Raw genomic sequence first — 8,107 nt, forward strand, 5'->3', positions numbered from 1 at the left:
GTATAAAATGCTTGTATAAAAAAACACACATGCATGATTTATTTATGTTTATTTATCACAAAATTTACATTTAGCCACCCTAAGCATATTCAAAAAGTTCTTTTAATGGTGTTAAAATTATTACTTCTTTTGTGAGTAGTTTACTTTTAATTAATATGCATTTGCAAACTAGATTGTCAGCCGGAATAACAACAATATTTTGTGTTTGTTCAACAATAAAAAATAAGTCATCATCAATGTTAACTTTCACATTTCCAATCATATCACCAAAAGTAGATACTAACTTGCATTCCACATTTAATAGTTGTAACTGAACATGTATAACATTGTCAACTAAAGGAAAATCCAATATGATACCAAACTTATTATGTCCAAATTGACAAGTGTAGCTGTTATGTTTGCCATAAGTTTTTGAATGATAAACAATACCATGTTTTAACAATTTGCCAGGATTTAGCAATTGCAATTCTTCCTGTTCACTAATACCAATATTTAATGCTTGACAAATTTCAGATTTTTTAGGATGATCTGTTGTTTGCAAAAAACAAGAAGCTGTTTTGAAGTCAAGAAATTTTTGCACAATCTGCTGTGGGTGACCATGTGTTCCTTTCATCATTTTTTTATAATTACTAAGCCGAGCTTCAAAACAAAACATTGAGTAATTTGTCACACTTCCATGCATTTTAATAATATCGCTAACATGACCAAGTAGATGAATATTGATAGTATTCATATATAAAGGAAGCAACTCAGACAATGATTTTTGATAAAAATTAAACAGCTGGCTAATAACTGATACTTTATCTAAACATATTTCACTACTTGACAATCGCATGCCAGTGACTAGAGAATAGATCATCATCATGCAGTCAGGATTCTAATATGGCAGAAAATATGGAACTGCTAAGTATAAAATAAAGTTTTTAAAGTCATGGCCTTTCCAATGTATAAATGATTTAATAGTTGGTGGCTTGGGCATGTTATGTGGCATTTTTTGATCAGCAAGTAAGATTTCCAGAGCATTTAATTTTGCACCACTACCAATAAAAAATGCTTCATGTTTATTGATAACAGAAAATAAACAAGTTAAAAGTTTTTTTGAGCAATTTTCGTAAAACAGATGTAACACATCAATAAGTATCATATCTGGCACTTTAATAAATGACATTTCACTAAAGATATTCAAGCCTTTAATTCCAAATACAGATACTTTTGATTTTTCAGCTAATCTAGCATATTTGGCATACATTTCAGATGTTTTAAGATTATATTTTGTATCTGAATGTGAATAAATTCTTGATGAACCATGTTTTCTCTCAATTGTTCTACCAGGATGTTCACAATAATGACATCCAAATTCACCATTATATTGCTTGTGATTGATAATTGAGGCCACTGCAGGTAAATCGAAAACCAAACCAACAATATGAATAACAACTTGGATATTGTTAATTTCAAGGGGTATTTCAAACAGTTTTTCATTAATGCACTCCTAAAAAATAGTAAAATAGTAATTATGCCTAATTGTTGTTTATTTGTTGTTTATTATCATCACTTATAGCGGTAGAATTCTTTCACTGTTTCACAGCTGGAACAGTGAAAGAATTCTACCGCTATAGGAAAATCAATTAACTATAATTTTAATATAAAAAATAACTATAAATAATTGATTTATCTTCAAATAAGCATGCCAATTAGGTTTTAATGATGAGAACCATAAACCAAGAAGTAATGTATTTTTAATTAGAAACCGTTTATAAGATGGTAAATCCAAAATAATTGCATGAAATGGCCACATTGTAGTCTTTTTTTTTGTGTATGGTTCTTCACCATCGGTTGACATCAATAAATGAATATGTAAAACATTTTTAGATTTCACATTTTCAACAAAATTTTGTCTCGAAATTAATTCATTCTTTCGTTTACCCAATATAATTTCCATTTAATAAGATTTAATTGCTCACAAATTTTGAGATAAAACAAGTTTCATTTGGCTAATAATATCCAATATAAAGATATGTGATGAACAATGAAGATTTAGATTACATGTGTCAACTAAAGCTGTGCAGCAATCATGACAGTAATATGTATGGGTTGGTTCAGTATGGGTGAATACATTTTTTTTAACAAATCTACGAATCATTTTAAGAGATGAAGGTATGTCTTCTACACACTGAAAAATCTATAAACAAAAAATTAAAACTTTAAAAGTATAGCTATTGAAGTTTTACCAACCAACCCAGGCCCCAACCTTAGTTGAAATGAAAATAAGACTAGACAGTAATGTAGAATGTTCCTAATTTAAAAACTCTCTACTTGTGCCAATTTTATTGGCAATGTGCTCCATTTCTGATGGTAGCCAGAGCTAAACTGCCAGAGCAGCATTTTTTGCAGTGCATTACTTGATATGACAGGCTAAAAGACTGGTCTGAATAGACTGGCTGTATGCATTTTTAATGTAAATGGAGAGTTTTAGAATAAAGCCATGGCTAGGCTGTGTGTGCTGCAGCCCATGCAGCCTAAGCAAATAAAATGACTAAATCCTTTCATGGAACCATTGCAATAATTAGGAAGAGAGAATGTTAACTTTAAGACTTTTTATACATCTTCAAATATAGCAACTTTCTGTGTTTAGCGACTTTAAATAAATTTATATATTTTTACAAAAATTTTTATTTATTTGATGTTGTTATTTTATGTAATTATTAATTGATTTCATTTTATTTTTGGTGTATAAAATTTTTATTACCTTACAAATTTTTTTTTATCTTATAAATATGGAATGCACCCTGGTTCAGGTTTTCAGTGGCATTTGTCGGCGCTACTGCAGTTTCTCCCCCCTTTTTTTATTTTTGATTATGATAGAGAATTTTATGCTGATTCAGAAAAATAAAAAAACATGGACCTGAAAATTAACGGAAAGTGCTCTATTTCGAAGTCAAAGTTGAAAATAATCCCACTAAAAACCCCACTGATCTCAAAATATAACTGGATAGCGTATTCGGGAAATTTTTTGAAGCCAGTTTTGGCCTCCCAAGATGGCGGCGGAATTAACGAATGGTTACATGAAAATTAAGGAATTGATGATAATCAAGTTTTATTTCTAATATATAAGTTTCTTATAAAAATCTAGTTTTTTTTGTTAAACATATATCTTTTTCATAAAAATAACGGAATATTACAATTTACATAAAGTTCAAATATATGTATTTTTTTATTTAACAAAACATATTCTTACAATAAGTTGTTCTATAATTCTCAGTAAAACTAAGTAAAAATTTTAATTTGCTAAAATTTAGTTTGTTTATTAATAGTGTAGAAAAAGTATTTGTTTGGTTGTGTAGAAATCTCAAATTTCAAATGGTCAGCATTTGTTATATAATTTATGTACCTTTTAGTTCTTAACTACCCAATGCTGTGTGCTAGAAGGTTAATAACACAACAGCATGGTAGGCAGCTGATTTTATTTTTAAGATAAAATATTTTTTATGCATTAGTTTATCAGATAGGCACTACAAAATTATAAATGCTGCATGAACTATTAGCTGAGCGCTGTGATTACACACAACTCAGAGGTTCCTTCTAGAGTTATTATTATTATATATATATATATATATATATATATATATATATATATATATATATATATATATATATATATATATATATATATATACATATATATATATATATATATATATATATATATATATATATATATATATATATATATATATATATCATATAAAAATATTTTTGATTGGTTTTTGAATAGGATAAGCTTTGTTAATTGCTTCCTAAGCTTTTTTCCAGTTATTTGGGCAGTTTGTTCTTTACCCAGGTGATAAAAACGTATTTTTTCATAGTTTTCTGAAATAAGTTTAATCAGTGCAAATAAATGGTTATCAGTTATAGCTGAGTCATATGAGAAGTTTGTTCGTGTTTGAACATATGAGAAGTTTGTTCATTAAATATTTTTGAGTAATAACTAATCTCAAAACAGCACTAGAAATGGCATTTGAATTCCTATTTCATATGGAAGGTGGCCATTTACTGAGGCAAGCAACCATTGGAAACATCTTTCAGTTTCTTCGCAAATGATAGCAACATTTTTGGTTGGTTTCCTTCTCTGTCTTTGAATTTTAAAAAACTGGTATGTTCAAAATGATAAGAAAGTACTAATGCATTCCAACATTTAATGCAGATGGTTTATTGTAAATCATACATTTTTTGATAAGATACATAATGTTGATAATGTTTGATAAGATACAAAATATATGTTATCAAAAAATTCCCTTAATCGTTTTGAATAACAAGTCAAAAACAATTGACTCAATCATTGAGAGCTGGAATATTACAAAGAATAATATATAAGCAAAATAACATTAAAAAATAATATTTTGTATTTAATATTTTTATTAAATACTAATCCATTAATTACATTTATGTATTAAATAATCCTAGAAGGAACCCCTGAGTTGTGTGTACTCACAGCACTCAGCTAATAGTTCATGCAGCATGTACATATCTGGTATCTTGCTACAAAAATTGAAAATATAAAATTTGTCAAAATTGTAAGTAGACACTACTGCCGCTTACCATACAGTTATGTTATCAACCTTCTAGCACACTGTATTAGGTAACTAAGAACTAAAAGGTACATAGATTATACATAAATATTATTTAATCGTAAATTGCACTTGAAAAGTATTTCGAGTATTTTGTACCTTAGTATCTAAATAATTACTTTAATTGTCTGATTTTTTTAGAAATCATTTCATCTCTTTAAAATTTTTAAAACTTTATTTCATAGTCTAGTTTTTCTTTCAAAACTCTATTTATTTTCTTTCATATTTCTGTAAAAAGCCTTAAAAAATGTACATTGATCACCGCTAAAGGCTCCGATCGCCGCCATCTTGGGAGGCCAATTTTGGCTTCAAATTTTTTTAAAAAAGACAATTGAATCCGCTATCCAGTTATATTTTGAGATCAGTGTAAAAACCCTAATATTCGCCATTTTTTTTCAAAACGCTTTCATTTTTAACGAGACTTAATTACCGTTACATTGCGCAATAAAAAAACCTGGTTTCCATCAGCCTTTGGATTATTATTTTAAAGTGTTATAACCACTGTGAACCACAATAACCGCCAGGTTTGAAGTCTCCCCACATCCAATTTTTTTTTCTTATTAAGAAGTAACATAGTATATAAGTTAAGTAAAGGTATTAAGAACCTCCATAGGAATGGCTAGAATAAAATTTTTACACATCTAAACTTTAGATAAAAGGGGAGGGGCGGTACACTGTTAACTTTATTGAAGTTCATATATTTCACATTATTTCATGAAGAAACCTAATTTTTACTCTGTACTTGTGTACTCCCATAATATAAAGGCATTAAAAAAGTGTTAGAACATTTATATAACAGATTACAAAGAAAAAGAATGTAGGTATAAAAACAACAACAAAATGCATTTAATGTGAAAAATATCTTGACTAAGCTTTGAAATACAAAAATAGCATTCTATTTTATCAATACTCAATTAAAAGTATTTTTCATGCTATTAAAATACTTTGTAAATAATAATTTTGACATAGTTGTGTAGCAAAATATATTAAATTGAATAGTAAACTTGTTAACTATTTATTAAATGTTGAAAATTCCACAACACTTGACTTTAATCGTTTAGCATAGTCTGGGTGGCTTTGTCGTCTCTTATATTTATTCCATGTCTTTTTAAACTCATGATGAACAGATTCACCTGCTTCTTCAGAGTAAATTCCAAGCCCATTATCAGTATTGGTACTTTTTAGAAATGGTACAATATGGTTAACTGCAATATGAACTTTCCACAGTATATTCAAAGAAATGTTTTCAAAGTAAGTATTAATATAATCCCTTAAATTAGCATAAGACACCTTGAATTCGAAAGCAACAGATTCAATATCACCAATTTTTTCTTCAAAGGTGGCTTGCTTCATTGATTTAAACTTTCTTAAACATTCAATTACTGGTAGTAAATCAAGCTTTCCTTGATCAGCAATATCACGAGAAAGAACATCTAACTTATCTAAAAGTCTGTTGGCATTGTTGCCATCAAATCCAATGCCATGGTAACCTCTGAAAAATATGTAATTTGAGTTTAACCACTTTTCAAAGCCAGGCCATAGTTTTGATAATAGTTTTCCAAAAGTTGTAACTATTCCGATTAATGTATGCAACTCAGGTACTGGAACTAAATTTTCAATAATTGTGTCTGGATCCTCTTCAAGATATATAAATCTTGGATTAATAACATTTTTATAATCAGCCATCTTTGATTTTGGTTTTCCAGCTTCTGTGTATTTACTGTAATGATAATGAGGGAACCAAGAGTTTGTTTTTCTCCACCATCCAAAAGGCTCTCTCCTTCACACCACAAACAACTATATTTTCCAGCATGGCTTGTAATGCCAAACATTGAGTTTGCACACTTTAAATCAAATGCAACAGAATACTTAATATTTTGAAGATTAAGAGTATCAACTAATTTTCTAAGATTTCCATTGTGTTCAGACACTCCTTCTACAATAGCAACAATAAAACAACGCTTAACTCCAGCATCATCAAGGTCAGGTTGGTTGCTAGTTTTATCATGCGGATTAAAAACATTCATAGTGACCTTTAAAAAACCATGACCAGAATCCACAGCAACTCTTACAATTGTAGAAAGAGGGTCAATATTCCTTTCAGTAATTATATCATGTATAAATTCATCAATATCTTTAATATAAAGCATTGATTTATTTACTATATCACCAGCTTCAACAAATTCTTCTTCTTTACATGAAAAATATTCATTCATTTCTGCTTTTAAAGCCTCTAATTTTTTAACAATATTTCCTTCAATGCTACTTTGAAAGCCAAGACTTTTTCTAAATATAGAACACATTTTTTTGGTTTTACACTGAGATAGTTCTAAATATTTTATAAGCTTAATGATTGTTCCAAAAGATACTTGACTAAAATTAGCACAGTCACATTTATTGTCCGTAGTTCAGGCAACAATAGTTAACGGTTTCCCATGAGTAGCAATTGTGAATTTTTCACCTCTAAAAATATTTTCCTTTTCCATTTTTGTTTTTAAAATACTTGAAGCGACACGTTCTGCACTTGCTGATCCCAATGCATATGCTGCATTAACTAAATTTTTTCACAGCTTGAACATCACTACAAAGATGAATAATGCCTGACTTAACAACTCCATAACATTTTAAGCACATCCTTTCATTTTTATCTTCATTTAACTCAGAAGTAATAATGTTAATATCTCATAATATTTCTGAAACATCTGAAGTTCTTCTGATATCTTGACGGTTTATCTAAACAAAAAAAAAATCTAAAACTATATAAATTAGTAATATAAAAAAATATAACACAATAAAAATAAACACATCGATGACATATTAGTTCCTAAAACAAGCTGTTTAAATGTTGTTTTTTTTTCAAGTTTATTAAAGTTCATTGAGACACAGCTCTTTCTTTTTTAAAAATTAAAAATAACTTTAGGATGGTTTGCTAAATTTTGATCATAGCTATCCCAAATAAAGGTTGTTTTTTTTCTTCAATAGCTTTAGATATTTTATGAAGCTTTGCTGACTTTTTACCAAAGATTTTAAAACAAAAAGCACATAAATTGCTGACCGCCATTTAATAAAACTCAAGTCGTTGTGTACCAGAGTATGTCTAAAATCAAAATACGCCGGTGTTGCGTTAAAAAAGTTAGTCGTTAAAAAAGTTTATTAAATGTGAAATCTGCGCATGCGCGAAATAATTACAACTTTTTTAACGCCTTACGGCGTTAAAAAAGTTTGCCCGTTAAAAAAGTATTCCAAATGGTACCGTCAACCGGGGCAACTTTGGTCTACGGGGTAACTTTGGTCAATTGTTGATTTTTTTTTAAATTCCTAAAAGTTAACATATTTTAATTTTGTTAGAGATACCAACAATATATATCGACTATTATATCAACAGTTTTGGTATATCAACAGTTTTTGTGAATATAGCACAGTTACTTCGTAAACTACATTGAGTTTATTTTGGCATTTTTTGACATTTCTGATACATT

At 28.6% G+C, this 8,107-nt stretch overlaps 2 pseudogenes; both read right to left on the bottom strand.

Annotated features, from left to right (window-relative positions):
• Positions 1-79: 79 nt before the first annotated feature.
• LOC149894236 (uncharacterized) lies at positions 80-2,154 on the bottom strand (annotated as a pseudogene).
• A 3,916-nt stretch (positions 2,155-6,070) lies between these two features.
• LOC149894237 (uncharacterized) lies at positions 6,071-7,311 on the bottom strand (annotated as a pseudogene).
• Positions 7,312-8,107: the final 796 nt, after the last annotated feature.

This window comes from Hydra viridissima, unplaced genomic scaffold (assembly GCF_058129835.1).
Source record: "Hydra viridissima isolate aposymbiotic clone 2 unplaced genomic scaffold, HvirCarnegie_v1 scaffold_1, whole genome shotgun sequence".
NCBI classification, from domain to species: Eukaryota; Metazoa; Cnidaria; class Hydrozoa; order Anthoathecata; family Hydridae; genus Hydra; species Hydra viridissima.